Genomic DNA, 23,490 nt, shown 5'->3' on the forward strand with positions numbered 1-23,490 from the left:
ACAAGACTGGACCCTATGGAGGACAAATCTTCTCTTGATTGTTGGCTCTGAATCCTCATGATATGAATTAGGGTTTTAGGATAGCTCCAAGGATGGTGGCAGGGGCTGGTATATATAGGTCGTAGCATCCAACGTGAGCCCTTAGATCAAACCGACTTAAAGGATGATGTAGATGCAACATAGGAGGCGGTGGAGAACCGACATGGTGATGTGGAGGATGATAGGTGGGCATAGGGGCCGGGTAGCCTATAGGTAGGGCTAGCCAGCCCCACATGGTAGCCCCTCAGGATCTGCTTTGATGGAGAGCCTCCTGGAGTCTTCTAGAATCTTTCCACACTGTTTACACGGTGGAATTCTATAATTTCCTTTGATGAATAGTTCCCCCTTGATGGTTTTCTGGATAAACCCTGTTGAAAACACAAACTCACCAAAACTCAGTGGAATTTATTAGTTTAAACCCCTATACCTATGTTTGGTAATAGAATTAAGTATAAATATAGGTTATGTTGACGGTTTATAATTGATGTTAGTGACCGTCAACAAGTTCCCCCAAGCTTAACCTTTGCCAGTTCCTGAGCAAAGCTAAACTCAGCAATGAATCAGGTGTTGCTACAATGTGTTCACATGCATTCAATCAAAAATTCTCCTCTAGATTAGAATAAACTGATCTGACTTTCAAACTTACCCATATTACCTTCAACCATAGGGCTTCTTAACCTTCACTTGGATCTTGAGCAATTGAAAGACAGAATGATCAAGTTAAGCACTATGTCTCAAGTTCTTTGTTCCACCATTGTTCTAGAGTTTTTATAAGTTTTCAAAATAAAACTCAAAGATTCCATTGTATGACACTCTCAAGTCTCTCAATATATGTGGTATTTGTGGATCCTCACCAAAGGCAGTAAAGATATTATGCCTTTTTTCTCTTCCTATAACTAAAGCTTATGTGGAGTTCATAGGTAGGGAGAAAGCTAGAGCATACTTGCAATGCATATATTGTAAAGTCAAACTATGGATCTAAAGAGGGTTGAGTCATACAATCAAATCAAGATGTGCATATGTGTGGATATATATGGTGGCTAACCTAATTCTACTTGCTCCTTGAAAACATATCTCTCCTTTGAACCTTGGAAACATTTGCTAGTGAGCAGGGGCTATCTTATTCATCTCTCTTTCTCTTCTCTTCTATTTTTTTTAGGTAGACATCTAAATACCCATTGTCTTAAATATATCGAACACTTGTCCATTTTTTCTCAATCTTTTTTCTCTTTTTTATGATTAACTTTTGCATAGCCCCATGCCTCTTTTCTGCAACAAAACTTTGAGAGATAGTAACAAGAACTTGGAGCATTTCTTTGATGGATGAAAAACCTATCAAGCATGTTTTGTATTCACTCCCAGTGTAGGAGTAAAACTTTTTTTGGTGGATCTAGATGGAAGGCGTGTTTTGCGTACTCCTAGTGTAGGAGCAACAGGTATGTGCGGTGTGTACATGATCTTGATTTTAAGAGCATGACAAATGTAGCACCCTCGGTGTTATACCCTAAATCATTTACTAAAACATGTTATGAGCATCATGTTTATGTGTTAATGCATGTGATAGAATGTGTAGATAAATTTCTTGCAAACTTAAAATGATCAATAAAAATGTTAAACGAAAGTTCATTCAATAGTTTAGGTATATCAAGTAGGGTTTAAAACCATTTTTTATTAAGCAAAAATACTATAGAACATGTGTGTGATACTTAAATAAAGTTTCAAGTACAAACTTTGTATATGATAGTGAAATACTTGCTGTCGAAAAATGATGATACTAGCTAATATTTCTACTAGCCTAGAAATTGCAAATTGAAATTAAGTTTAGCTCAAAACATAGAAAATTTCCAAGTCTATCAACAGCTAGACATTGCTATGTTTAGTAAATTATTTTGAGAGATTGGGTTAAGGGGTGGTATAGCGTTATAGCTCGATTTGGTAGTGTCATATGCCCTCTTTAGCATGGTGTAGATGGTTTGGCTCCTAGAGCAACTGTTTAGTCATTTTGTGCGCTTTAAAATTTGTGCAAGTCATAGTCTCAGGATGGTTGGCGCCATGTGCGCTGTCACCGTGCGGCCACCCCGCGCCGCGCACATGGCCGCATCCCACGCGGCCACCCTATGCCGCCACGCTCGGTCGGTCGGCCTGCCTGGGCTTAGCCAAGACCGGCCATAGTAAGCCGCTGGCCCCACGCCCCGCTGCCCTGCCTCGCACTAGCGCCATTTGTGCTACCATAGTAGTGCTATGCTGCCATCGCCTTGCCATTGCATCTGCACCCCCCTACGACTCTGCACTGCTGACCGCCCTACCGGTGGCCCTGCCGCTGTTGTGTGCACGCTTGGCGTATCCATGGCATCGACACATGGCCGTACATGCTGTCGCCTCGCCCATTAAGGTACTATAGTCGCTCGTGCCATGTCGGTCATGGATGCGCACATGCCTTGTCCATAGCACCTGTGGGTGTACATCCTGATCGCACCGCTTGCATCCCGCCAAGGTGAGGACGAGCTAAGCTCTAACCTACCCCTCCCCTCTCTCTTTGTTGTTGCCTTGGTGGACTGAGCCACACCATTAAAATAAGCTAGGAGGAGTCGCCATCGCCCGATTAGTCATGTCACTGGCTCCATCACCCAACTGCTTAGCAACTCGCCCCCATCCCACCTTGAATAGCGCCTGGTCGAGCTTCAATTTTAGAGCTTTTCCCCGTCACCAAGCTGATAAGGCTGAGTCCGCCCATCACCGAGGGCAGCTCTCATCTGACCACCTTAGGCCAAATTAGCTACACTGCTAGACTCGCCTTGAACCCCTCCTCACCATGTGCACCTGAGCCATACCCCTACTGCTATCCCAACACTGCTGACGTAGTCGTGTCCACTGTGGCTCATCACCGAGCTTGCCACGCATATGCGGCCAGCCTTGCTCGGGGCATCTCTAGCTGAACCATCACCTCAGCCAGGTCCTTGGTGAGTTGCTGATGCTCACCCGCTACCTCTACTACTCCCTTAGCACCATGGCTCAACAAAACATCATCGTCGCCATCGCAGGTTGTCCGCCGACGTGGAGAGGTCGCCCTACTTCATCTTCGGTATCCGAATCACTACCCATTGTTGCGCGTTGTCCCATTGGTGAGCATCAGGTCCTCTAGATGGGTCAAAGAGGGTCCCTAGTTGGCCTAGTGTAGTAGCCCAGTGCCGGTCAATGCCACACCGGTGAGCGCGGAGGCAGTCGAGGACCTTCCCGATGCGAAGATGAGTCTCTATGGGGGCCTTTGTGCATAATCGCTGACTAAAGGAATAGGGCGCATAGTGGTCACATTAATAGCAGAAAGCATGGGGGCTTTTCTACTAAAATGCCAGCGCATGCAGGCTTCTCCAGTCGTGGGCCGCGCGGGAGGTTTCGTTTTTCTTCTCGTAAGGAATTAGAGATAGTTTTCTAATTTAATTTTTGAGCTGATCTTTGGTAAATCATATAAAATCATGTAGGTGTCCAAAAATTGTGAAATAAATTTGTTAGGTTCCTAAAATTGTGCTCTATCTATTAGTGTATTTAGTTCATATATGTACATGTTGATACCATGAGCTATTAAATCATTTGAAAATGTTTAATATTGTTAGGAGAATTATTGTAGGAATTTTTGTGGTAAATTGATGATAGCTTTAGTCCTAAACTTTTTATAGTAGCTTCATTATATTATTATGTGCTCACTGTAATTTTTGTAGCTTTAGAATAGACTAAACATTAGGGTAGTTAAATGCTCTATTTCAATATACATTAAATCATTAGTAGAAATAAAGATATATCCTTCATTTGTAAAACTAGGTGTTTGTTAGTTGAACCCAACGCTTTGCTTGATGAAGATGATAGTTAACTTAGTATCTTAGTCATTAGAGCTAGCTTAGTAGCTTAGTATGTGTATTCTTATGTTAAGAGTTGTTGTTGCATAAATGCTAAGTGTTGAATCATCATCACATGCATGTAGAGAATTAGTTGGCAGAGATCATGACCACCGGTGATCTCGAGTTCGAGGAGATCATCGAGGAGTACGAGGAGGAGATTCTCATGCAGGAGGAGGTCCTAGAGCCACCACTGACTGACTCAGCTGACACCGCGCCTGCCCAAGGCAAGCCTTGGTGAATAACCCTTATTTTTTATAATCAATGAATATATATATATGTGATGTGCATTTACGTTATAGGAATTTTATGAAAACCACCTGCATAAATATATCTATCCTAAGAGTCTTACTAGTGCAGGTTCGAGTAGCTGCTATGCTTAGGTTTTCGGTAGCGTGAGTAACCTATCGTTACTCAAATAGATGATTATTATAATTACTCTCATGATAAAATAATGAAAGGAAAATAGAGATAGGGCAGGGATATGGTATGGGTATTGGTGGGTGTAATAGGTTGTGTCCCGCGGCCAACGGGGATTAGCTTGGTTACACTGTTTTCCCTGTTCGTGTCGATTAAGGGCCGTCCGTTGTTGTGGATGGTAGTTAGGTCACAGACGTATTATCCTGAGCACATACTTTCTTATGGGAGCGAGAAGGCTCATTACGCTCTTGTCAGTGGGTTCTGACTCTTTTCGGACCGACTGATTGGAGGCAGGGAGAGGTGGAGGTCTAAGCACCATATTGAGACCGGGACTCAAGTGTGGGGGCTTGGAGTCCAAGTTTCAATGGGGACCTAAAACCCATGATAGGAGTGGAATGGGTTGGTCTTGTTTGTGCCTAGGGTATAAACGGGACAGTGTGTTTTAGGGTACCTAGCTAGGATACATTGGTTCATGAATCGCCATTTCTGTGAGATGGTACGACTTGGCTATGGTCTAGCAATGTAGTAAGAACTGGAAGATGAAAGATGGTGAAATGGTTCTGATTGTTCAACCCTTGCTTGAAAGTAGGACACGTGCTTACCTAGAATGGTTAGCTAATGAAGTAATCATGACTGCTAAATAAACTTGACCATAAGGATGAACTATTAGTAATGCTTTTCACAAATAAAAAGAAAACAGCAAACCTCATATTGCCTATCATACTCCTTGGAGTTGGGAAGCTATTCTCACTAGTTGGGTAAGTCTTGCGAGTACATTGTGTACTCAGGGTTTATTTTACCCCTATTGCAGGTGCAGCTTGAGGAGTAGCCCTTGTGTGGAGGATTCTTCTGGTGGGCACAGATGGATTCTTGTATCATTTTTGCTAGATGTTTATTTTCATTCCGTTGTTTAATTATCAAAGTTTGAACTCTAATTTTGTAATAAATGATTTCCAATAACTCTGGTTGTATGAAATGGACTACGTATTGTAAGCTCATACTCATTATTGGATTCTAGATGTAAAACGTGGATTGTTTCGAGTTCTCCATTGGGGTGTGCTCGATAGAACTATCTGATGTAGCTAACTTTTTGGGGTGCTTAGTGTCTAGTGGAAGACGGGTGCCTTCGAAAGCATATTATTTCAGGTGGTTCTGCCACAACAAACCTCTCATAAGGGTCAACAAAGCTTGACAAAACTCAATGCAAAATTAAGCAACATATATGTGGAGGTTTTCCTAGCCTAAATAACATGTATGGCACTGGTGGGAATTCAAGGTTTGTCATACAGGAACTCATCATGTAGCATTTTTGTGTTTTTCAAAAGATAAATCTCTAGAACTTTAGTGTCACTTGGAACAAGAAAAATAGCATCTCTGACCTTCTCATATCATATCCATCAATTACCTAGACTTATATCAATCATTCGCTACCCATGAGTTTTAAGTTCAAAGTAAATCTTTATATCAAATCAGTCGTATTCAAAACTTAGGAGAATTCGAGGCTAAGAACTAGGTACTTGAAAGGAATTACAATAGAGCAACTATTTTTCATTTCCATTTAAGAGATTATTATGAGTCCTCTATATTTTATTCAACTCTTAAAAATAAATTAAAGCAAACTAGACACACCTTTTTATTTTGTTTTCAATTCAACATTTTCTTAACTATTTAAAAGAAACTAAAACTAGAACAAAAGGGGAAAGAATACTTACCTGGATACACGGGAGTGCTTCTCCCCCCAAGCTAGCTCTTTCGATTAGGGTTCGGTGTTGTAAGTTCTTCGAACTGGACTTCTCCTTGCAAAATTTATTGACCAAATACCTCGGTTTGCTCTGAAGAGGAGGATTCTTGTGATGACGCCTTTAATGGTGATGTCACCTCCTTCCACCAAACTCGTCTTGGTTTTGAGTTTGGACTTTGGTTGGATAGGTTCAGAACACTTTTAGAAATTTGGAGAATCAACTGACTCTCCCATACACATTGCTTGAAGTGTGTCTTACTCAAAAGACAAGGTAGAGATCAAGTGCTTGGGCTCTGTTGGTGGGAAAACACCAACAGAACCAAAACTTTACTTATTCTTCTCTAACCTTAGGCACATTGAACAAGATGAAGTTGATGTTGTGTGTTTTGTTCACTTATGTCATGGGTGATAAGATCAAAAGATTGAGTTGCTTAACCCATGGAAGGATTGTCCATAAGGTATTAATCTTTACATGATTATGACTATCATCTTCCTAAATTAGGATGTGCACTATTTAGCTTATTTGGTTAAGACTATGGGATCAAGAAAGTGGTGCTAGGAACAAGCTTAAAGAACAAGACATGTTGAGCAAATCAGGTTTGATCACGTAAATTGTAACTCAAACATATTTTGTTTCTTATTTATGTCCCTACTAGAATCACGGAAAAGCTTTTTCAAATAATGACCATTTACCTTAGAATGTTACCATTGTCATTGGAGAGTAATGTCACCATATGACAAAGGGTAGATGACTCGTGATGGTCCTTCCCTTTTGCTTGAAGTTTTCCTTGTTCGGCTAGTCTCGCAGCTTGAGCGGTTCATGAGCTTTTTGTTTCCTAGTTCACACCTTTTCTTTCTCATCCTTTTTATCATGCCATCTTTCTCCTCTTTGATCTTTTGACACCTTATTAGACCTTTTGCCTCACTAATTGTTTTATGCCTACAAAGGATTAGTGGACAACACATACTCAAAGGGATATATAATTTTGAAACACAGGTTGTTTGTCCAGAATTTTGTAATTTCCCTCTATGCTAATGAAAAGATGGTTTTGGGATTACTTTAGTATAGAGATCATGTTTTATACAAGCATGGTTCAAGGCAAAGGTAACTTGTAGCAAAAGACAAAGTGAATGAACTTTGGTACTTACAGTTCTTTCATCCACGTTGAATAAGGTATGTAGTTCTTACATCTATAATGAATGAGTTGTGTCTTGCTTCATCTCCAATTTGAATTCATCTCATGACTTACCAATATTGAATTAAAAGTTTCCTGAATAGGGTTAGTCTAACAAAATGGCCGGTATCTACTATAGCATATTCTTGGTTCAAAAATCAAACTAGACACCATGTCTAATTTAATCTAGGAAAGCATTTTAACCTAAGCACCATGCATAATTTAAAAGCCTTTGGAAGTATGATTAGCACCCCTAGACTAAGCTCCATGCTTAATTTAAAAGATGTATGAACATATTCCAAACCTCGAACATACTATAGTAAACAAAGGTAGCATGAAAGCATTATAGAGATTTATTCAATTGGAGATGAAAGAGCATGTTTGTAATTGAGCATGATTTAAAGGTAGAGACAACCAAGATGAATTAGCAACATGGCATAAGATTTTTTTCAAAGAAGCCCATCCCCCAGGCTTGAATTTTGCAAGGAAAGTCAAGTTTGGATGGATGTGATTCAGTGTTGCATGATGATTGGTTGGACATACCTTGAGCCATCATCCTTCAATCTTTTTGCTTCAAACCGAGAATGGTTAGTGACAAAAATACACAAAGGAATATTTTCATAATTATTTTCTATGCTCACTTCACAAGGACATTACAGCAAAAAGTGAAAGCTCATGTTATCTCCCGAAAGTGCTTGCTTTAGGACAAAAGCTGATCCTTGGGAAACCTTCTAATTGCAATCAAGTTGGTGAAGTGGTTTCCTCTCCAACATCAACCTTTGTGTACCTATCTTAAGATTCACACAATGAGATCTACGCCTAGTCCAAGCGGTTAGGTGGCTTAGCGGCACTCCTCAGGTTCTGAGTTCGACTCCCCGTGGGAGCGAATTTTAGGCTGAGGTTAAAAAAATCCCCTCGCCCGCCCCTAGGTGCCAAAGCACAATTTGGCCCTGGCCCGGTTCTCACAGGGTTACGGTACCACTGCGTCAGGCTGGGGGCGAGGGTTCGGGGGTTTTCTCGATCTGTGTGAGAAGATCTTCTTCTTAAAGGGAAAACCCCGGGGGCTGTCATACCCCCCGCAGGTTGAGTTTTTTTTATCTGCAATATTTATGATAAACATATGCATCTACAACCACCCTTTCAAAGTCTTTATGAGCAAGGAGAATGAGGGGGTTGAAGATCTTGTGTATGGCAATATTGGAGAGACCAATTAATTTAGGAGATTTCTCATGTGAGCATGGATTTGATGAGGTGTTCATGAAATAACTTCCATGCTCATTGATGTTATCTTCCTTTTTAAGCTCTAAGGGTGTTTCTTCATGAATGTCTATAGGTGGAAACATTGTCTCCATCATTCCATGCCTATTACATTCATTGGATGTTTTATTGTCCAAGCTTTCCCATGGATTAGTGGCTCTCAGGTTGATATTGTCTAAGGCCTCCTCCAAACTTGGATGAGTCATGTTTATTAAAGAGATTGATTTAAGCTCACCGTTTGGATCTAAGCCAAGTTTGGATTCTACCCATAAGGCTTTATCCTTGTCCATCCATTCTTTAGAAAGGGCATACAAGTTCTTAATACATTCTAGCCATTGTCGTTGCTCTTTTTGGTCATCCTTGTGGCCTTCGTGATTCCTATGCTTTGTTTGTCTTAGTATATTTCTAGGGTCATCATGAGACTTAGAAGAGAGCACAAGAGAGATCATCAGGGTCAAGGATGGGTTGAAAGATGGGTTTAGATGAGACATCTAATGTGGAATAGAAGGGGAGAGGATAGGAATGGCTTCTAGATGGCTCAGCTCTCCTTCTATGGCATTACTTGAAATGCCATCCTTGAATTCTTCCCAATGTCCTATATGGGAATAAGGAAACTTTCTAAGAGATCCCTTCTTGAGAGGATTTGAATTATATTCATTCGAAGGTCTCTTATGAAGATGAGAATTTAATGTTCTCCCAAAATCAGCACCAAAGAGGTTATCCTTAATTTCAACAGGGATTTCCAAAGGTGGAATTCCTTTTTCTCTTGGGGGATTTTGGGGTATTGGTGGTTCAGGATTGATAGCTAAATCTTGGGACTGAAGTGGTTGTGATTTGGCTACCAGAACTTCCTCTTCTTGATCAGGAGATGATTTCTTCTCTTTCTCGGGGAGTTCATTATGAATGATAGTGCAGGGAGTCTTTCCACTAATTCTATCAAGCATAGCCCTTGCTTCACTAGTAGACAAATCAAATGAAGGAAAGCTCTGCATCAAGGGATTCCATGGAATCCTTACTAAGACCCATGTAAAAATATTAAAGAAGTACAGGGTCTGAAATGGCAGGTTTGGGCGAGTGATGATGAGTTCATTAAATCGATCCTACGATGTACCTTCTTCTTCTAGTTGTCTAAAATTTAGAACCTCTTTTCAAAGGCGAACCACTTTAGAGATGGGAAAGAAACATAAACAAAATTTAGAACATAATGTTTCCCAATCTCCTTGCATACTTCCTACGGTTTGGCTGTACCAATATTCAGCTTTTCCCATCAAAGAGATAGGAAACAACTTCCATCTTACGGTTTTGTTAGACATGCCAGTGATACGTAAGCATGCACAGGTTTGTTCAAACACTTGTAGGTGTAAGTATGGGTTTTTGTTGCCTTCTCCTGAGAAGGATTTATCCCATATTAATTTTATAAAACATGAGCACAGCTCCTAGCCAGGTGTTAGGATAGGCTCTGAAGATTTTGGTGGTTCTAGGCTTGCGCTTGTGGGTTTAGCATATTGATAGATAGGAGTGGAATCCATGCTAAAAGAAAAAGTAAAATAAAAGAAAGAATAAAAGATAAAATGTTAAGCTAGGCTCAAAGTTAATTCAGCAACCGTTTTTCCGGTAACGGCGCCAGAAAGCTTGTTGGTATATTTAACGCACATAGATAAATCCGCAAGCGCACGGATACCACTGTAGCTTTCACCCAAAAGTATTTCAAGTATTGTATCCATAGGGAAACGTGTGAGTCTAACTACGATCTAACTTAGCTAGGGGTAGCAACAAGATTAGGATAAACAGGAGCATAGAGAGGAAAACTAAGGTTCTCTAGTTTTGACTTGAGTAAGCTATGTCTTGTACTATTCAACTAGAGATATTACTAGTGGAAGACACTAGCAGAGGATGCTTTTCCTTCGTAACTGCGTCCTACGTTCGCCTACAGACAAGAGGTGGACTACAAAGGATCAACGAAGCTATATAGTACAGGCTATATAGAACAGATGTCACACACACGATCTACCACCATCCAAAATGCATGGTGCATCCATGATTAACCTAAGTCTAAGGACCACACTTACACTTATGATTAATACTTTAACCTAGAGTGTCTATAGATTAAAGCACTCAAAAGAGAGTCATGATCCTAATGAACAATATAAACAATTACTTACTTAAATCAGAAGTTGATTACTAGAGAAATCTAGAAAGCAAGCTCAAGTAGAACTTGGATCCACCAAGGTACAAGTCGTAGAGAGAGCACTAACGGGCGGGCACCTCCTCCAAACTCTTCCCTCACTCTCTATCTCAATATTATTTATAAGACTAGATCCTATGGAGGACTAATCTTCTCTTGATTGCTGGCTCTAATGATCCTCATGATATGAATTAGGGTTTTAGGATGGCTCCAGGGAGGGTGGCAGGGGTTGGTATATATAGGCTAGAGCGTTCAACATAAGCCCTTGGATCAAACCGACTTAAAGGATCACATAGATGCAATCTAGGAGGCAGTGGACAACCGACATTGCAACGTGGAGGCTAACAGGTGGGCCCAGGGGCCGGGCGCCCTACAGGTTGGGCCGGCCGACCCCACATGGTAGCCCCTCGGGGTATTCTTTGGTAGAGAGCCTCCTGGAGTCTTCTAGAATCTTCCCACGCTGTTTACGCGGTAGAATTCCATAATTTCCTTTGACGAATAGGTCCCCTTTAACGGTTTTCTAGATAAACCCTACTAAAAACACAGATTTAACAAAACTCAGTGGAATTTATTAGTTTAAACCCATATACCTATGTTTCGTGATGGAATTAAGTATAAATACAGGTTATGTTGATGGTTTATAATTGATGTTAGTGACTGTCAACAACCCTCCTACCTCATCAAGAAGGAGGATCATAAGCCATCACAATCATCTCAGAAGATCAACCAGAGAACAATAGGATAGATCTCCAATACCTCAAAGCTTAGTATAGTCTAGCTAGTAAGATCCAAGTAGAGTTGGGCTACTGCTTAGGATTCTGGATTCATCATCTGGAGGCTTGGTATAGCCATTGTGTCCTTTATATTTCATATCAGTGATCATGACTTTATTCTTAATCTATATTATGTTTCTACATGTTCTTAGTTTACTTTGGTAGCATGCTTGATATAGTCATAGTGGACACTAAGTTTATGTATAGGATCGCAAAGCGCTTAGCTCAGAACTTAAGTGGGTTAAGTGGTCAACATTGTGTAAGCGTGGTGCATATACGTTGTTTACCTACGGATGCACCCTACATTTTGGATCATGTGGTAGATCATGAGGGTGATAGCCTCATTGAATCCTTTGTAGTCCACCTCTTGTTTGTAGGCCAAGTAGGACCCAGTTGCTATGGAAATAGACATGCTCTATTCTTGCTCTTCCTTAGTAATGTCCCTTATGCATAGATGAAGAGTTAATTATGATGTAGAAGAGTATATATGCCTTTGTATACATAGACTTGATATATAGAATGACTTAGGAATCTTTCTCTCTTGTATAATTACTTAGTCTAGCTATACTACATTTATGAGTATCTATTTCAATCTCTGGATTATTATTATTACCATGCACTTATCATTAATATATCTTTTGGCTTACCCCTGTTTAGAGTAAGTGTTTAGTTAATGATTCCATCATAAGTATATATATATATATATATATATATATATATATATATATATATATATATATATATATATATATATATATATATATATATATATATATGTATGTATGTATATATATATATATATCTTCTTAGCCACCACTCCTCCTTGTGGTAAAATATAAATAACGATATTTGGAATACTCCCAGTGAAATGCTTCAATGGTATATCTGTGCGCTTGTAGAATTTCATATCTTCCTAAGTCACATTAAAAATACCATAAGCATTTCTAGTGTCGTTGGTAGAGAATGCATCTCTCGTAGCGACGCTAAAAATGTCAACGGAGGCCTAGTCACTCCTTGCCCTAGAGGATTCTGAGCTCCTGGCATCCACCTTAGCTACTGCCTTCACCGCGCCTAGAGGCATCCCTGCAAATCCTTGTACTACTACGCCAGTGCTGGCGGTACTCGCTGCACCTCCAACACCATTGGCGCCTCATCCCCCTTCTCATCCTTGGGGGCGCAGCAAGGGCAAGGGAAGGGGCCACAACACCTGGCGTGCTCCCCATCCATGGTCCAACCCGTGGAGTGGCTCCTTCTAGATGTGGCCTATGCTTGGCCAGGACATTTTGGGCACTTGCCCGGGCTCAGGGATGTTCCAGCAACAACCACGTCCACCACCATTATTTTTCGGGGGCTGCTTAGGCGCATCTTGTTGCCGCTCCTTAGCCTGACTACCCCTACGGCACCTGCACCAATGGCGCCTACATCTTCCATAACAATCCATCAATTGGTGCCCCTACTGATCCGATGGTGTCCTAGAACCAGGCCGTCGTGGCCAACGGCTTCAACACAATGACACTACAGCAACCCGACGCTATTTGGTACATGGACTCTGGTGCGTCCTCACATCTTTCCTCATTGTCTGGAAATCTCTCTTCCATTAACTCCACTCTTCCTTCCAATTTCAACATCATTGTTGGTAATGGTACCCGTTTACCTATCACTTTTTCTGGTAAGACTTTGTTCCCTAAATCCAACCGCCCTCTCCACCTTTCCAATGTCCTTGTTTCAACCTACCTCATAGCTAATCTGGTTTCCATTCATAAATTTACCAAAGATAATTCTTGTTCAGTTGAATTTGACCCCTTTGATTTAACTGTGAAGGATCTCCAAACTAGGACAGTGGTCCACCGTTGTAATAGCTTCAAACATCTTTACCCACTACTTCTGTCATCCACTTCCCATCCTAGTGTCCTGATCACTGCCCTGGAGACCACTTGGCATAGGCGGTTGGGACATACTGGCGTCCAAGTCCTCTCCCGCTTGAGATCAAATAATTTTATTTCCGTTATTCATAGTGATCATGACACCTCTTTGTGCCATGCGTGTCAGCTGGGTCGTCACAGTTGCTTGCCCTTCTCTCATTCCTTGTCAAGGCCTTATGAACCTTTTGAGTTAATTTATTGTGACTTGTGGATGTCTCCTATTATGATAATATCTGGATCTAAATACTACCTTGTGTGTTTGATGATTTTACGCATTATTTATGGACTTTTCCTCTCAAACTGAAATCTGAAACCTTCACCAGTTTGTGCAACTTTCATAGCTATGTGCTTACTTATTTCAATTGTCGTATACAATTTGTTCAGAGCGACAATGGTCATGAATTCAACAACAATGCTGCTCGCACCTTCTTTCTTGAACAAGGCATTCATCTTCGTCTTTCTTGCCCCCATACATCCTAGCAAAATAGCAAGGCTGAACGAGTTATTTGGTCCATCAATAATATCATGCGCACCTTGCTATTTCAAGCAGCAATGCCGCTTGCATACTGGGATGAATCCCTTCACACTATCACTCATCTTTTTAATCTACAACCCCACTAAAACTCTTCAAAATCAGACTCCCCAACAAGTTCTATTTGGCACACCTCCAACTTATGATCACCTTCGCGTTTTCGGATGTTGTTGTTATCCTAACCTTTTAGATACCATGCCTTATTAGATCGCGCAAGGCAAGAATTTTTCTCTATTTACGATTTCATATTCTTGTTACTATATGTTCTATAGGAACATGCTTTTAGCCAGAATTCTATTAAAGATGGGAGCATACGGATTGATTCGGGTCTGGAAATTTCCCAAAAAGCTAATTATAGGTTCTTCTCTCCATCGGAACAATAGGGCCGTTATGCTTATTACTAAACTTGTTGAAGAGATGAAAATCATAGATCTCTCTTGGTATATCCAGACAATAGGTAGGAACATAAACTGAAACATTCGGGAGCTACAAAGATAGCTATAGTATACCACCTAACGATTTTATATCCTTTATGAGGTAAAAAGCTATGCAAAACAAAAAATAATAGTAATTAATACTTGATCCATGCTCTGCTGAATGCGTCCTTCTTGGTTTCCCTGAAAACCACAAAGGCTATCGTTGCCTTGACCTCTACAAATAGTGTCAGCATCTCTGGTCACATGTTGTTTGACGAACAACAATTTCCTATTGCGCACAACTCACTGGCTCCTTTGAGTGCCTATGATTTTTTGAATGACAGATGTTCATTAGGTGGTGCTTGGCATCTTTCCCATGGCAGCATCCAGTTCCGCTGGCCCTTCACCACCCTTGGAGCAGATCCGCTACACAAGCCAGGGCCTGGTGTGAGTGAGGCTTGCTGGATTCATCAACTCTTGGGTGAGCTTCGCCGTCCTTTAACACGTGCTACTCTTGTATATTGTGACAACATCAGTGCCGTGTATTTTTCCACAAATCCAGTTCATCACCAAAGGACCAAGCATGTGGAGATCGATCTCCATTTTGTTCGAGAGCGTGTGTCACCTGGAGCTGTGCGGGTTCTTCATGTTCCAAAGTCTCTTCAATATGTCTACATCTTCACCAAGGGATTGCCAACGGCTGTCTTCATCAACTTCCGCTCCAACCTCAACGTTCGCTCCTCTCCCGGTTGATACTGTGGGAGGGTATTAGAATATGAATAGGCTTAGAATTAATGTGAATGGTCTTAGCATATGAAGAGTCATGTTACTTTATTATAAACACTTGTTCAATGAATGGAAACTCAAGCCAGTTACTCTCACATAGACCATAGATTTTAATATCGAGCAGTTAAAAAACCAACAGATTTTTTAACACAGAAAAATATAGAATTCCTAATTATATATGCCCAATTAAACCTAATATTCTTGTTGCTTCATAGTGATAGTGATGTGGTGATCTAAAATGGCCTGTGATTTGCTGGGGCCACTACTTCAAGGGGAGCCACATGTCCTGCCCTTGTGTGCTGGGTTAGCTGTTCATCCACTACCGGATTTAGCTTCTTTGCCGAGTGCCTCAGGCACTCGGCAAAGGCCGATATCCACTCAGCAAATCCTTTGCCGAGTGTTACACTCGGCAAAGAGCACTCGGTAAATAGTTTATTCGGCAAAGACCTCTTTGCCGAGTGCACTTTATCGGGCACTCGGCAAAGAAAAGTCGACGTGACGGCAAGCGCCACCATGACGGCAGGCTTTGCTGAGTGTCAAGGTCAAACACTCGGCAAAGGTCGCCAGCTTTGCCGAGCGCCGTTGACTCAGACACTCGGCAAAGGTGGCCACTATGCCGAGTGCCACCGGCAAGACACTCGGCAAAGGTAGTTTATTTGTCGAGTGTCTTGACAGGACACTCGGCAAATAGGAGACCTTTGCCGAGTGCCTAGCCCATGGCACTTCGGCAAAGTTGTGATGTTTGCTGAGTGCAATGGCCTTTGCACTCGGCAAAGCATGTTCCCAGGTAATCACTTTGCCGAGTGTCATGGCCATTGCACTCGGCAAAGTGACTGAAAATAGCCTTTTTTTATTTGTTTTTTACATCCCATCCAAACAAATAGAAGATATATATATCAAACATCACCAACATCACATATATATCATCAACAGTACATATATATCACCAACACCACATATATATCACAAACATCACATATATATCACAAACGTCACATGTCTCATAATATATCACAAATAAGTTCACAAGTAATCCAAGTGCTCCATCATCTACAACCACAATTGCAAATAGAAGTACCATTAACAACCACAAGAATCTTAACCAAATGGCCAATGAGATTGATTCTACACAAAGGAGAAGAGATTGCATGTGTGAGACAAGATAAATATATACCATACATGAATAAAACTTTCATACTCCACTAGGTTTGTCGATGTTTGTCGAACTGATAAATACTTGCCACCCTTCTACAACCAAATGAACCTTAGACCTTCCTTGCATACTGGGCATGGGAACTTCCTATGAACACACCAGGCGCAGAATATCCCATACACTAGGAAGTCATGCAGGGAGTAGTGGTACCAAACATGCATTTTGAAGTTTTTATTTGTAGCTCGGTCGTATGTCCATACCCCTTCCTCCCAAGCACGGACCAATTCATCAATCACAGGATCTATGAACACACCTATATTATTCCCCGGGTGTCTAGGAATTATCAACGACAAGAATACGTTCGGTCGTTGAAAGCATACGCCGGGGATAGATTGAGGGGGATAATGAACACTGGGCCAACATGTGTATGGGGCAACCATCATTCCATAAGGATTGAACCCATCCGTTGCCAGTGCAACACGTACATTACGAGCCTGTTTAGCTTTCTCATGATGAATGCCATCAAAGTGGGTCCATGCTTCACCATCGGATGCATGTACCATCCTGTCAGGATTGTATCATTTGCTATTTTTGTGCCATGTCATCTGTTTCATGGATTCCTCGGTCATGTATAGCCGTTGGATCCTCGGTATGAATGGAAGGTGCCGTAGGATTATCACGGGAATGTGAAGCTGCCTCTTCTAGCCATCACCAGAATCTACCTCTAGGAACCTAGAGGATTTACACTCTAGACAGTACTTTGCTTCCACGTATTCTTTCCTAAATAGGACGCACCCCTTTGGGCAAGCATATATCTGCTCATACAGCATCTTAGGTGCACGAAGGAGTTTCTATGACTCGTGCATGCTCTTTGGCAGAAGGTGACCCTCCGAAAGCAGGCTGCCAATAACTGTCAACATACCATCGAAGACGCCTCGACTCAGGCTATACTAGGACTTTAACGCCATTATGCGTCCAACGGCATCCAGTTGAGAAACCTTTGTCTAGCCGTGAAGAGGTTTCTGTGCCGCGGCAAACATGTCATAGAACGCCTTTGTGGTTGCCTCTGGCTCTTCCTCCGTACGTCCTTCAGCGAACTGTGCCTCGTGATAGTCATTTAACATGTCTGCTACCCCGGCATCAGCATCATAATCCTCGACGCGTGGTCTCACCACCTCCTCTCTCATACGATCGGCTTCACCATGGTAGACCCACTGAGTATAGTCTGCCATAAATCCATTCTTCCAAAGATGTTCCCCCATGACCTTCTTCGTTTGTCTTTTCCTGTTTGCACATTTGCTAGTAGGAACAGCAAATTTTACTCGCTCCTTTAGCAGCCACGTCAAATGCCCCAAGAAAGCATCGGTCTTGTCGATCCATTCATTGGTGACCTGACCCTAACTTGTGTGGCCCGTGTACATCCACTCACGGTCCTCCATCCCCTAACATTTATAGCAGGCGAGTAATATAAACATCAATTGCATCTACACGACGTTCCTACTATCTAATAGGTGAGGATAGGTCCTAATCCCACGCGAGGATCCGTAGATGAGGTTAGTTTCCATGCTCTACTTCTATTCGAGACAGAATTTCGGTAGCACCTCTCTGCTGTTCTCCAAATACACGTCTTGTCAGGGAGAGTGTGTATCCGGAGAATAATAGGGAGATGATGCTGAAACTCTATCTCGGATTGGAGCAGACCATGGAAATTAACCCCACCTATGCATTCGTGGGCTGTCCAAAAAATATGGACAATTCAAAACAAATATGGTTTTAGATATGGAAATATCTGCATATTTCCAACAGTATCTCTTTCGAATAGGAGACGCCTAATTGGGTTACGTGATCTACAACCATGATACGGAAAGAGGGGTTATACCTAGGGCGGCGGTGGAGAAAGGCTAGCGGGGCCGTGGCGGGTCGGTGCAGTGGCGAGGCTACGCGGTGCAGGCAGACCCGCAGCGGCGAGGAAGGCGATCGGGGTCGCTGAGGTACTCTGGCTCCACTCCAACGGACTCTTCTCTGCAAAAAAAAGAAACATAAAACTGTCAATACAAAATTTCGACAGTACCTCCCCAGCACGGTGAGGTTTTCAAAACCTGCAAGAAAACCAACGATACGATAGCCGACATGCACATATATATGAACGCCACGATGACCGACATGCACAAGATTATATCCAACCACATATATATAACAATGTCACAACCACTCCTACAACTCCTACGACTACCACCACTGCTACTCTACCACTACTACTACCGCAACTACTAGTAATACTATGACGACGATGACGGTAGGGCATACCTAGTGGACGTCGTAGGGCAGCAGTGGTGAAGGGGCCAGGGCACCGGTGGACAAGGCGACGGCTGGGGAAGCACCGAGGACGTGGCAACGGCAACCGGGGCGCCTCCTCCTCCTTCTTCCTCCTTCCTCCTTCCTCCTCCTCCTTCTCTTCCTCCTTCTTCCTCCTCTCCTCCTCTCCTCCTCCTCCTCTCTTTCTCCTCCTTCTCCGGCAACGCGGGCGCGGGCGTGGGTGGCGCTGGCGCGGCGGCGGGGGCGGCGCTGGTGCGGGTGGCATGGGCGGGGGCTGCGCGGGTGGCACGGGCGGCGATGGTGGCGCTGTCGCAGTTAGCGTGCATGCATGGGGTGTGTGTGGGCCGGCTGGGCCGCCGGGGTTAAATCCCCCCTTTGCCAAGTGCCCCCGATCTGGCACTCAGCAAAGTATTTTTTTTAATTTTTTTTAATTCTCTGTCGAGTGCACCTGGCCTGGCACTCGGCAAAGAGGGTTTTTTTTAAAAAAATTCTTTGTCGAGTGCCACCCGGCCTGGCACTTGGCAAAGAGGGGTATTTTTTAAACTTTTTTAAATTTCTTTGCCGAGTGTCAGTCGTCCTGGCACTCGGTAAACCACCTCTTTGCTGAGCGCTAAACTCAGACACTCGGGAAACCATAATTTTTTTCACTTTTGACCTCCAAACTTTTTCTACTGTCCTCATACAATACCTGGTACTCCATGTTCCAATGTGGCACATTTCTTGGACTTTTTCTATATTTCTTTAATTTATTTCATTTAATTAAATTTTCTTGGATAATTCAAATTATAACTGCTAGTCATTCGAATAATGAAAAAATGATATTCATATTATTTAGTATAATGTGAGGCCGTATCCAGGAACAGACCACCAATTTCGAACATCTTATTCACGAAACATGACCACGAACTTGCGGTCGAGTTGTTTTTAAATTCTATAAAAAGCAAACGAAGTCCGAAAATCATGAAACTTGTCAAGATGTCATGATATCATCTGTGGAGGCTGTGATAAAAAATTGAGAAGGTTTCGCGCAAGTTGTCATGTATGATGCTTGCAAACCGAAGAATCTTCAACATAGAGTACCAGGTATTGTCTGGGACACTCGACAAAGAAGCCGTCTCGAGTAGTGATCGTATCATCCATTCATCGCTAATAAGTGCGTGGGGGTTTCACATCTACCAGAGCTACCTGGGATACAACCATATCCAACTTGATCCTCGGTGACCACCTGATGATGCGCTCTTATCACATGAACTGGTCCATCTTGGACCATTGGTTCTTTTTATGTTTGTAGTGAGATACTTCTGGCCCCCGGTTCGAAAGGGAAAGCTAGCTAAGGGCCATCGTGCATAATTCAACTTGTTAATCTTGGGTGTCCTCATTGAAATTAGCTGTCCGTGGGGCGCCGGTCATTAACAATACTCAACGGTTGTGTTGTTTGCTTGTAGCTGCTCATCGAGAAGCAGTTACAATATCTGGTACTAGTATTATGCAAAGTACTATTTTAGGAGAAGCAAAGCTGGTGTGCATTATTCGATGAACTGTACTGCAATAATCGGATTGCCTAATTTCCATATCTAACCAACTAAATTATGAATTTGTGAGAAAAAATCAAGTAACCAAGCATTTATTTGGGCCATTTCATCGGTACTGTAAGCTGGTTTAGTCCCAAAAATTTGATTAGGATTGAATTTGTACATGTTAATTACTAATCCCCACAACCACACTCACTCACACACCCCTATTTAGTCTCCTGTTTGTGAAAGTTGACTTTGTACTAATCTGGAATCTTGGCCGGCCGGCTGGGCCTGCCGACTGGCAGAGGCCGTAGTGGTGTGGTGCTGCTGGTGCAGCTAGCAGCAGAGAGATCTCATCTGATATGTACCAGTAAACTTTCCATGGCACCAGGAGCCAATTGGGAACACAGGTAATAGTGACCCTGCAGAGATCCAGTGCTGCAAGGGATAGCCAGAGGACAAGAGCCAGGAATTCCACAGCCCACGCCACACTACCATATGTTCCCTGCCCTGCTGCCCGGCCCCCTGAATCTCAGTGATGCATTATTTCTGAAAGAGACACTTCACATCTCCTTTCATCATTTTGCTTTGCTAATTAACTTTGAATTCACAGAGGAGACTAATTAATTAATAATGGCAAACAGGGAAAATGGGCAACGACATTCAAATTACACTAATAGTAACCATATACATTCACTCCATCGATCTCATGTGAAGAGTCATACAAAGAGTAGTAACAAAAAAATTAACAAGAGGTGATACCTCTTCATCACTAACCATACACTGCTAAACCTGGCTACAAAGTGTAGTTGAATAACTACACTGGTGGTGTGTATACCATAGCTAGAACAAAGAAATGAACATGCTACTAGGTCAATGAAAAATAAAGAGCCTCTTCTTCCATCAACAGGTTGCTACTATACACCAAGCTAGCGGCCATAGCTGCAGTAAAAATCCCCTAGGCTCACTCACTTCCCCTACTGATGGGAGGGCTCCAATTTTTTTTTTTTTTTACTCAACTCACTCTCACTAGTTTTTACCGTATAACCTAATCAACGACTACTACTAGTAATGTACCTGGCAGGCAAATTAAAGAACAAAATCAACAACAAACCAAGGGGAATGGACTGACTAACTAAAACACCATGAACGAACAACTGTATGTGTCTCTGTGTGTGTGCTTCAGTAAGTTAGCTTCCTTCGTCATGCTGGTGGCTCCATGGATGAGATTAGAAGACGACAGAGATGCAGCGCCTGTGGCAGGCGCCGGCTCTCTTCGTGGGCTTGGTCTCCTCCCTCCAGACGTTGCCGAGGTCCTTGGCAATACGCACGGCGTCGGCAGAAGGCGCCGGAGAGACCACGGCGGGTGAAACCGACGGCATAGAGCCCAGACTGACCCTTCCACCCGTGGGGGAAGGCCGTCTTGGGGTATCCGTCCTTGTTGAAGAAATCGTTGCCCTGAAAGAATTAATTGGAGATGGAGATTGATCAGATCAACAATGTTCTTGACTTCTTGCAATGGAACAGTAGTTTATATATTGGCAGTTTGGCACTGCCATATATGCGTTTGAATTTGAATTATTGAAGTGTGAATTTACCTGGAGCCACTGTGGCACGTTGCTGCGGTATCCGGTGGCGAGGATGACGGCGTCGAAGTTGAGCGTGCGGCCGTCGGCGAGCTCAACCTGGCCGCCCTTGCCGAAACGTGTGACGGCAGGGACGACGGCGATGTCGCCGGCACGGATGCGGGCGAGCGCGCCGTAGTCGAGCACGGGGGTGCGGCCATACTTCTCCTTGAGCTCGAGCGGGCCGGCGGCGGGGCGGCGGAGCCCGAGCTTAGCGAGGTTGCCAAGGACGAGCCAGGCAAGGAGCACCATGATCTTGTCGACGATCCAGAGCGGGAGCCAGCGCATGAGGAGCACGGCGAGCTCGAAGGTGGACTTGCCGAGCACCTCGCGCGGGAGGACGTGCACGGCGTCGCGCACGACCATGGCCGGGCGAGCGCCGTGGTCGGAGAGGTCGAGCGACACCTCCATCCCGGAGTTACCGTACCCCACGACGAGCACGCGCTTGCCGGCGTAAGCCTCGCCGGACTTGTAGTGGCTGACGTGGGTGACCTTGCCGTCAAACCCGTCGAGTCCGGGGATGTCCGGGATGACGGTCTCGGCGTTCTCGCCCGTGGCGACGACGAGCCAGCGGCCGATGTACTCCATGTCGCCGCCGTTGTTGGGGGCGGAGGTGACGACGCGCCAGAGTCCGGACGTCTCGTCGTAGCGGGCAGACAGCACGGTGCTGCTGAACTCGGGCTTGATCTCGAACTTGGCGGCGTAGTCCTCGAGGTAGTCGATGAACTGGCGGCGGGTGGGGTACTCCGGGTAGTGGTCCGGGAACGGCATCCTCGGCAGCTCGCAGAACTGCTTGGGCAGGTGCAGCTTGAGGCGGTCGTAGGTGCGCTTCTGCCACAGCGAGGCGATGCAGTCGGCGCGCTCCAGGATGACGTAGGGGACCCCCTGCTCGCGCAGGCACGCCGCCACGGCGAGCCCCGAGGGACCGGCCCCCACGATGATGGGGCCGTTCACCCACACGCAGCGCGGGGAGAAGAGGCTGTCCATGCGGTCAGTAGGAAGGAGACCCATGGTGGGTTGCTTTGTTTCTGCGCTGTGTGTGTGTGTATTCACGCTGAGGTGGTGGTGGTGGTGATCGATGAGTAGCTGATGATGACGAGAGCTCGAGCTAGCTAGCTAGAGGTAGAAGAAGAAGGAGGGAGGTGTTGTTTGTTGTTGCTGCTGGAGCTGGAGATGTTGTTGTGTTGGTGGTTTGAGGGGTTGGAGTAGGGGTGGTTATATAGGGAGGGAGGGAGGGAGGCTAGGCATGTGAAGGAGAGAGGAAACGGAGGAGAGAGAGAGTGGTGCTGTTGCTGCTGCTGGAGAAGATCGAGAGGGACTGCGCGCATCATCACCATCAGCATCTACATGACTGACTGCATGATGAGTGAGAAGCAGAGAAGAAGAATATACCGTCGATCATGGCATGGCATATTGGCATGCAGTAGCTACAACGAACGAAGAGACAAATAAAATGGCCGGCAAGATTACAGGGAGATCGAAAGGATCTAAGCGACTGACTGACTACACATGCAGGGATGCCCGGAGGGGGGTGGTGGTGGTGCCGCTGCATGCGAGCCACGCACTGTTTGCAAGCACTGGCGCCGTGGATGATTCCCTCTCCATCCTCGATGCGTCCACGGTCCACCACCAACGGCGAGCGAGCCAGGGAAAAATGGTTGAAGAGTGTTGGACCGGCCACCGCGCCGCTCGGCGCTCCGGCTGGCGCAGTCAGTCACGCAGCACGCCGCTGCGTCATCACGCTCC

At 43.9% G+C, this 23,490-nt stretch overlaps 1 pseudogene; it reads right to left on the reverse strand.

Annotated features, from left to right (window-relative positions):
- Nucleotides 1-20,824: 20,824 nt before the first annotated feature.
- LOC136497982 (probable indole-3-pyruvate monooxygenase YUCCA9) lies at nt 20,825-22,886 on the reverse strand (annotated as a pseudogene).
- Nucleotides 22,887-23,490: the final 604 nt, after the last annotated feature.

Source organism: Miscanthus floridulus, chromosome 12, assembly GCF_019320115.1.
Source record: "Miscanthus floridulus cultivar M001 chromosome 12, ASM1932011v1, whole genome shotgun sequence".
In the NCBI taxonomy this organism is placed as follows: domain Eukaryota; kingdom Viridiplantae; phylum Streptophyta; class Magnoliopsida; order Poales; family Poaceae; genus Miscanthus; species Miscanthus floridulus.